Below are 10,083 nucleotides of genomic sequence, written 5' to 3'. Positions count from 1 at the left end.
CTCACCCCCCGTGTCTCTCACCCCGTGTCTCTCAGTCCCCGTGTCTCTCACCCCCGTGTCTCTCAACCCCGTGTCTCTCAGCCCCCGTGTCTCTCACCCCCGTGTCTCTCTCCCCCGTGTCTCTCTCCCCGTGTCTCCCTCCCCCCGTGTCTCCCTCCCCCCGTGTCTCCCTCCCCCCGTGTCTCTCCCCCCGTGTCTCTCCCGTGTCTCCCCCCCCCGTGTCTCCCCCCCCGTGTCTCTCTCCCCCGTGTCTCACCCCCGTGTCTCTTCTCCGTGTCTCTCTCCCGTGTCTCTCCCCCGTGTCTCTCCCCCGTGTCTCTCTCACCCCGTGTCTCTTTCACCCCGTGTCTCTCACCCCCGTGTCTCCCTCCCCCCGTGTCTCCTCCCCCCGTGTCTCTCCCCCCGTGTCTCTCACCCCGTGTCTCTCTCCCCCCGTGTCTCCCTCCCCCCGTGTCTCTCCCCCCGTGTCTCTCTCCCCCCCCCGTGTCTCTCCCCCCCGTGTCTCTCACCCCCCGTGTCTCTCACCCCGTGTCTCTCACCCCGACTATCCATCAATTCCGGAGCCCCACAATTCCATCTACAAATCGTCATGTCGTCATCATCATCATCAGCGGCATCGTCGTGATCGGCCACGGTCAATCCACTGCTGGATGAAGGCCCTCACCAAGCCGTCGCACGCAGCTTGAGCATCTGCTATGTGTGTATGTTGAACTTCTCTCGCACCATACATAGCCAACCGTGTTAATCAGAGGTGGGGTCATTTACCCGTCGAGCGGTACGGCTCGTGCTGCCTGTGCTGCCCGCCGCTGATAGGACGTCCGCCAGGGAGATAGAGCCGTGAAGTCGGCTCGTGTGCACGTGCTGGGTCGATGATTACATCGCAGCATCGTGAGAGATGGCGACGGCTTGGGGAGGTCCTCATCCAGTGGTGGATCGACCATGGCTGCTGCTGCTGATGATGGTGATAATTTTGCTATGCCGCTTAGTGGTAGTATATCTTGTAGTATATCTTGTCCATGTTTGTGATTTCAGCTTCCGCTCAGTGGTCCCATCGGGACCCCCACAGGGAAGTGAGCAGCAGCAGCAATAATAATCTCCATCATCACCCGAGCGTTCCCCGAGCATTCCACGCGCCGCCAGGGCACTCGATGCCTGCCTGCGTAAGCCACTCGCGAAGAGATCGTCGGCTTTTCTTCGCGCAGCGATCCGCCGCAGTTGTTCTTGAAGCATTCGGCTGCACTTAAAAGGGGACAAAACGAACCTCGTTAGTTGACGAAGCAAGTCGCTTTTTAATTGAGACGGAACGCTTGGCACCGTGGTGTTGTCCGTCCCGCTCCTTCCCAACTATTTGGAAAGGTTGCATCGGAGTCGCTTTCAAACAGCGATGCTGTTAAAACCTCAGTTCAACACGTAGTAGGCTTTTGTCCACAAGAAAGGTTTTTTTTGGTGAGATCGCGTAATCATAAATGTGCCGTTAAAGCCACCACAACCCGACACCGCCAATTAGTAGGGTTTGTCACAGCCAACTCTGGCCGTGGCCTGATGAGGCTGGTTGTAATGGCCGGCGACACGTCGTACTCGATTTGTAAATAATGTCGGATCACTCTCTAACACACCGGTGTGCTGAAGTAGTCATCAATTGGCATGTTCTGTCTACGCGACAAACCTTACTAATCGGTTGTGTTGATTAGTCAGGTATCACTCACCACTAATGTGTGCCACGATTAGGGAATCAAACGCAAGTCGCTGGGATCATAGCACAGCGCGCAAACCGCCGTGCCACTGCTCACCCCCACGTCTGCCCCGTTATCGTCACAACTTGCGATTGTAAAGTTTCTACTCCACAACGTGAGTGGGCTCGTGTTTACAATAAATAAACTTGCAGTATAATATTGCTCACAGCGGGACTGTACGAGTGCATTAGTGGAACCAGAGGTAGATCCGATTCCTTCAGATCCCAGGCAGGAGCCGTGCGAATTCGTCATTTTAAGGTCACAAAACCTGTGATTCGAAGTCAAGGGTACTAGACGGCGCTGGAGACCCGAGTGCATGCGGTTAGAGCCATGGGTGGAAAAAACCCGATTTTTCCAGCAGGCATCGGGTTTTTTCTTTAATACAATTAAACCCGATTTCGGGGAATTAAAACCTGGTTTAATGAATACGAAACTCTGATAGGCTTAGGCCGCTTCCTCGTCGGTGCTGCTATCGTACTCGGGGCCGTCGGGCACGGGGTAGTCGTAGAATGCGGCGGGCAGGTTGGTCTTGATGAACACGAGGAGGAGCTTCTCCACAATCGTGGGCGCCAGTGAGTTCCTTAGCTTGGAATGGATGAAGCCCATCGTTGAGAAGTGCGGTTCTGCAATTAGAACCAATTAAACCGGACTTCTCCCAATCTCAGATGATCGGGTTTAATATAAAAAAGACAATTAAACCCGATTGTAAAAAACCCGACTGTGCCACCCTTGGGTAGAGCGGATCGCCGAGTCTGCGGCGCGGTGGACGCGTGCTGCTGTGACGAGGAGCCACGCGCTCGACTTGACTCCGTGTCGTTGTGCTTCCTCGGTGTCGACACCCGAGCACGCCGGTCGCTTTCGCCTCTTGCGGGCAACACCGTATTGGTTGGAGCGAGAGCCGCTCGCGGACGTGCCAGCGGGACAAGGGAGGGGCATGATGTGCACATGTACTCGGGTAAGGGCATGGATTCAGCACTTCTCTGGAGACCACCACCGCCAGTGTCATCCACACACGAAGCTTGATGATTATAGGATGAGTTATTATCAAGCCGTTCCAGGTCACTCCTCGCCTCGGCAAGAAGAATGTCCGCGCAAGGAGGATTTTGTTGCGGATCGATGTAACGGTGTGGATAAAAGAAATAGCAAGCAATTAGGTATATAAAATACAAATAAAACATTGCAGTCATTCTCATTCCACCAGGGGACGAGGGCTTCCCGACGCCGTGTCAGTCACGTGGACTTTTCGACCGTACTTCCCCAATGCCGGTCAATGCGGGTTGGCAAAGAGGCGGGAGGCGCAGGACCGGCTCTGATCTCACTCGCCGCTGACGTTAGCCACGTTCGCGAATCATCGGGATATTTGTTTACGCGGGAGGAATCCGACGGGGCTACGGAGCTCTTTGTCCCGCAGACTTCACAGAATGGAACCCGGGTCGCCGGGTTGCGGTGCAGCCGCTCGCCGACCACCGCTTCACCGCTCCGCCACCCCAATGGGGTTATAAATAGGGGGCATCTAATAGGTCTGGGAATAGGGGAGGCCTTTTCATTGCTGCCGGCTGACTGGCCTACGCTTGTGAATGTTCTAACGACCGTGTGTGTGTGTATATATCTCTCTAAAACAACATACTTTTGCTAATGGCGGTAAAACAGAGTGCTTTGAACAACAGTACACTCTGTACAGATACGCGGGCACGCCGCGTAGTATACGACTCGGTTGTGAGGACCCTCAAGGGCCAGAGGATGCAGCCACCCCGTGGGTGCTGTGCGTGTTAGGGCACTCCAAACATCTCCTACGCTCACACCGCACATTCGTACACGCCGGTTCAACGGGAAACTTATCTACGTTGAAAACCCATTTCTTTAGAACCGCTTCTTGTGTTAAGTTTATTGTCCCCCCCCCCGCACCTCTGATTAGTGCGGTTGGCTACGTACGGTGCAAAGAAAGTCCATACATGCATACAAAGTAAACACGAGGAACGATCGTATCATCGCGATACGCGACGTACGTATGACAAAAGTTGTATCAATTCACCTGCGATGTCGCGTCTCACCTCGTGTTCGATTATTAATTGACTCAGTGACGCACAGCTGCACCACAGGGATTTTACATCGAAACCTCACACACGGGCCATAGCGAAATACAGAACGACTTCACGATAAGCAGGAACAATATTGTAGACGTTATTAGTATTATTCCAGTATTCCCTCGTTATTCGAAAGGGGTACATTCCGGAGATGCTCGTGCATAGCAAATTTCGCGGATGATATTGGCCTTCGAAAACTTAACTTTTTAAGGAATTACCTTCAATAAATACACAAATAAAATAATCTAGATTAAAACTAATTTCTTTAGAGCTGCTTTTTGTGCTTAGTTTGCTGTCCCCGCGCGAGTGTGCAAGTTGTCCTGGCACAGTGCTCGGTGTGCTTGCTGTCATACCCAAGTCTGTGGTGCCACTTCTCTCTCCACACTGATGAGAAGTGCTTTCACCTGCAACTCAGCGCCGCATTCACGTCACGAAGCGCCTTAGGCAGTAATAGGAGGGAAGGGCCCAAGTCGTCTATTACACGTTGTAAACACATTTTTTTCTTCTCATTAAGTCATCGAGCACATTTATTATGTGTTTGCCTATTAATATTAACGGACGTATACAACTCAAGTTAAAGGCATCAAATGGAAATCGCTCATGACCACTCGTTTCTTCCAAAAAATTAAGTCCTCCTGCCCTCCTCCCGCCCTCCTCCCGAGCTCGAGCCGTGGCAAAGCCACGAATGTTGTCATCGTAATTCAAAGTAAAAGTCAATAAAAATGTTCCGATGGTCGCGTGCTACCGGCGCTCAGCTGTTACTTCAACCTGGTTCGGAGGGCCTCAAGGAGCGCGTTTTGACGTCATTTGGCACAGGCACACGGAGATCGCAGAGCCATCGACAGTTTGGTGCCTTTAAAGACGAATTATCGCAGCGTGGCTGGAACAGGCACTCGGACGTTGCGATGTCGTCGTCATTCTCGCTCCTTCGGTGCCCGGTCGCTTAAAACCCTTCCGTACAGCCGCGTGTCAGCCCACTGCTGGATGAGGGCCGCCACACGCCGCGCGGGTCGTTGGGGCTATTTAACCATACTTCACCATGCTGCTCGGTCGGGATCGGTAAAGGCTGGGAACGCAGATGCGGGGAAGCATGTAAGTGCAGTACAGCAGTGGATTTCACTGCACTGCCCTGCCCTCTGCTACCAAGAACGTAGCCCCACGGGCCGATGACGAGCTGTTTGTTGATGGTGGTCGCCCGTCCGAGCACCGACCAGACTCAACACCGTGGCTTAGCTTGCGAGATCTGGTGAGATCTGGTGAGATCTGGTGAATTCCGGGCGCAAGGCAAAATTATCGCGCTCAGAGGTTCCTGCTCCTTGGCTATGGGATTCATGACCGCAGAACGCGGTTTGTGCCGTAACAGCGTCACGATTGAAACTAGCTCGAAAGCTGATTGAAGGTCAGACTAACTCTAACCTTTAAACGCCAAACCTTGCCCTTCCTCTGGGAGTATCTCCATGTTGTCTGTGCCGCCGTGGAAACACCTGCATGTCACAGCAAGAAGTGTCTGCGTGCAGTTTGTATGTGCTCAAAACAGGGGAGAGCGCACGTACAGAGCACATAATCAAACCCGGTTTTGAGCGCAATCTAAAACGGTTTTGGTCAAACATGTGCTAAAATATTCCCTGAAAATGGCAGGTTTTTCTCGCTTCATGCAGTAGATGCGTTCCACAAAGAGAGCGAAACAAAGCGACACTGCAGAAGCGCACGCAGTAAACAGCACACGCACACAGTACACGCAGTACACAATGTTGTCACCCGTCCGACTGCATTGCCACATTATAGCGAAAATTTGGGTAGAAATAGGTGAGCCCCACACACAGCGTAAAATCGCACAAAACGAACCAGCGTGGAGCGAGGGAAACCCGTACAGCGTGTCCTCGTTATTAGCGACGAGGGATACGTTCCTGAGATGCTCGTGAATAGCAACTTCTGCGGATAATGATATTGGCCCACGAAAACTTATATTTAATGAATTACCTGAAACAAATACATGAATTATCAGAATAACAAAGCAATGCTTCTGAAGCTTCTATCTCGTCCACGCAACATCTGCAGTTGCTTCTAAAATGCTATCTCATCTTTTTATCTAATCACTTTATCCCCATCACTTCCTCTCCAATCACTTTGTCATCACTTTCTCGCATCATATTCTCTCTCATCACTTCTTCATCTCATCACTTTATCTTTTCTCCCTCGATGCAGTAGTCGTGTCGAGTTCCAGCGCGATTTGCGGATAGCCAAAACCGCGGATAGCGAGTTCGCGAATAACGAGTGAAACCTGAACTCTATCGCGGTTACACAGCAACGGCAATATCGCCCCCTGCTGTGAGAACTTGGCAGGACCCTCTTGAGACTCACTGCGGGCTTCCCGAGGTAAACAATTGTCCGGTATGCCCTCGCTATTCGCGAACTTGCTATTCGCGATTTTGGCTCTCTGCGAATCGCATCGGGAAGTCTACATCTATGTAAGAGCAGTAACGACATCATGACGATCATCATAATCACCATCATCATTATCATCGTTCAACATCATCGTCAGCATCATTGTCACTAAATCTTTCTACTGTGCAGGAAGTTAATTTATAAACTATTATTTAATGGTTGAATATTTATTTTTATTAACTTTATGTTTATTATAACAAATGTAATTGTTTGTGTTATGATAATTTTCACATTTAATTGCTTGTTCCTGCTTATCGTGATGTAGTTCTGCATTTCGCTATGACCCGTATGTGAGGTGTCAATGTAAAATCCCTGTGGTGCAGCTGTGCAGCACTGAGTAAATACGTCATGGAACACGGAGGTGAAACGTGATATATTGCAGGTGAATCGGTACGTAATTTGCCGTACGTGCATCGCATATCGCTTTGATACGATCTTTCCTCGTGTTTACTTTGTACGTATGTGTTGAACTTCTTTCACACCGTACGTAGACAACCGCGCTAATCGGAGATATGAGGGGGAAGGACAACAAACTAAACACAAAAAGCAGTTCTAAAGAAATTAGCTTTCAATCTCGACGATTTCAAAGTGCATGGCTCCCAGTGGCTTCGAATATCGTAAGGAAGAGCGTTCCAGACGGCCGCAGAAGCGCATCCTCAAGCGCACAATGCAGTGCCGTCTTTGTTCGGTGGCTAGCAGCCAAAAGCCGCAAATACTTGACGTAAAATAAAAAATAAATAGTTCAGGTGTCCCTCTCATTACATTAGCGGTCATTAAACACGACGCTTTTGAAAAATGTGCAGTAAAACCTATTCATTCGCGGATTTTTCGTTTGCAAAAAATGTGCTTGTTCGCAATTTTACATTTGCATACCAGTTTCAAGTTTCGCGCTTTTTTCCTTCGACTTTTCGCCATTTGGCAACATCGCATCACGGGGTGGGGGGGTTACTGCACTAGCAGATTGTGGCCCCGTGTGCTGCTATCCGCGTGGCTTAAGCGTTTTACTCTTCAAGTGCCCTTGCCGTTTTGTGCTATTTTTGCACTTTGTGGTGTTTTTTCTTTCTTCTTCTTTGATTTCGATCGTGGGGGTCTAAGCGTCGATCGATTGGAGGCAGTGAGAGCGAGAGGAGTAAGAAGGCAGAATACAAGTCACGGGCCGAGCTCAGAAAGTCGAGTTGTTGGCTAGTCTTGCTACCGCTGTGATCGTGCGCTGTCTGCTGTTGGCCCACCATTGCACGGCAGATGAGTCCGGGGTCGGATTTATGGAGAAATGCGAGAAGGCAATCGGGGGGGGAGGGGAGGGGAAGTATGGCGGAAAATGTACCGATGACCGACAAAGTCGCATCATCATCATCATCCAAGATACATGAAACTTCCCAATTTACAGTATATATTGATGTATTTTCTGTTGTTTGTGTTATTATCTATTTGTATAATTGTACAATTAAATCAAGTAAATGGATGTTATTTATGTGCACAGTCCAGGATTAATGTTACGAAACATTTTAATTTTCTCACGTATGTGCAGTCAGACACGAGAACCCAAGCCCCTTTGCCTCCCATATGAACGTACTGTATCTACGTCCGCGAATTCTACTTTTGCAGAGATTTTCAAGAACTGAAGCCTCGCGGATGTCGAGGCCTTATCATATACTCCCTTGCTTTGGCTGAGGGGATATATTGTTGAGGGGATATATTTTCGAGGCCTTAACGTATAGTCCCTGGCTCTGGTTTCGAGGCTATGTTGTATTTCTCTTGAATGCTGTTTTAAAAATCAAAGATTATTCTTTCTGGTCCACAGCGCTCTTGACTAAGTCGATCACAATCCATCTGTGAAGACTCCTCACGGTGTATTTTTAATGGTTGTAAACCGTGGTTCATCGTCATAGTAACCGCGGTCCATCGTTATAGTGACTACGGTCGATCGCTGTAGGAAACGTCGCCCACCGTCATAGGAACCACATCCATTGTCACAGTGACCACAGTCCATGGTCACAGTAACTGTGATTCGTCTCCATAGTAACCGTGGTGCATCGTCACAGTAACTGCGGTCCATTGTCATAGTAACCGTGGTCCATCATTACAGTAACCGCGGTCCATCGTCATAGTAACCGTGGTCCATCATCACAGTAACCGCGGTCCATAATTAACAGCGGATCTCTCCAAGTGGCCTGGAGTTAAAATGTTCAGCTATTCTTACATTGCATTTGCCCTCACAAGGTGCTGCAGGGTACACGACACCGTAGGGCGCGGTACACCAACACGCACGCCGCCTTGCTGGCGCTGCACGTGCCGTCCTCATAGGAGCCGCGCTGTTCAACTCTCTACCCTACCTTCATGCCTCTCTCTTTGCACGCCACGAAAAAAATCCCCAAGAAGCAAGCAGAGCTGAGAGGATGGACACCGAGAGGATGGAGCGATGCGATCGCTTCATGCGAGGCAGTTTGGCTGTGAGGCGCGACCCTTTGTGGAGGCCTTTTACTCAACTAAACTTTTTGTTTGTTTGTATTCTACCAGGGGAGGCCCCCACTGAGCTGTGTAGCTCTTCTTCAGAAGGGACCTGGCTATCACAAATGATAGCTCGATGAATTGGCGGCTTATCGCGTGGACATTTATAGCAGCGAAATTACTCTGAAGGCGTGATGTTGATTCTAAAAGTGGAGGGAAATGGCGGAAGACCCGGGGAAAAATCCACACGGCTCCAGGGAGAGAGACAACATGCAAACTCCAAATATACAGGCGTCAGGGGTGTGGATGGAACCCATCGCCTCGGAGTTAACATCTCGCCACCATCGCACCCCTTCATACAGCGGTGGGGAGACAATAGCTGCTGATGACGATACAGCAGCCCTGCAGTGAGACCTTGCTTAGAGAGGGGGGGGGGGCACGACCCCATCAATCACTTGACTAAACCAGTTGCCAGGGAGGGGGGGGCTCAGCAATCAGCATGGGGGGCTCAGGCACCTTTGAACCCTCGGATGCTACGGGGTTGTGATGATGATGATGGTAATATCTGTGGAATGTTTACAACGATTTGCGTTTGTATGAGCGTGTACGCCCACACAAATGATTGAATGCCGTGTGGGGAGAAACGCGGTCTATTGGTACCCAAACAACTGATTGGAAGTTCCAGGGCAGTGAAATCGGTTGGTTGACCCCTACGTGACCTTTGTAGTATATGCGTTTATATGAGAACCAAACATGTAGATTACAGCAAAGCCCTTTGCAGAAACTCAACAGCAATTATAATTCCGTGAACAAATGAACAGTTTGTACTCGTGGACCACTGAGTTACCGTGATCAAGGTGACTTCCCTCATCTTGAGACGAGATTTCCGTTAGCGCAGCGAACCTCCTCTCACCCGTGACTCCTATTATCCGTGAGGATGGATGGACCCAGAATTCGTGCCTTTTATCTGTTGATTTACCAGCCCTATTCATAATTTTGCAGACAATAGGAAGATGGAGTTCAATCCTCCCAGTTTTCGGAGCGCCGCCCATGGGTGAGAGGAAGGGCGGCGATGCGGTGAACGTGCAGAGGAGGTGAGGACAACGCAAAACAACGTCGCTCCTGTGTGCATCGGGCAAGCGAGAGAGAGCGGGCGAGCAGGTTGAGGCGCCCTTGGAAACGTGAAACGCGACAACGAGAAGCGACGTAGCAACACGCCCGAAGAGTTCAATCAGTGGGTGGACATGACCTGCTGTGACGTGCGGATTAGAAACATGTGCACCGATGCGGATGGAGAAAATGGAACAGAGATATATAACTATTTTTTCAGAAGCGACCTGGCCACAAATGAGTGAATTATTAAGTGGAAATTT

This window comes from Lethenteron reissneri, chromosome 22 (assembly GCF_015708825.2).
Source record: "Lethenteron reissneri isolate LAM-NWPU_2019-01 chromosome 22, ASM1570882v1, whole genome shotgun sequence".
NCBI lineage: Eukaryota > Metazoa > Chordata > Hyperoartia > Petromyzontiformes > Petromyzontidae > Lethenteron > Lethenteron reissneri.
The sequence above is the reverse complement of the archived record's forward strand: the minus strand, read 5'-3'. Positions refer to the sequence as shown.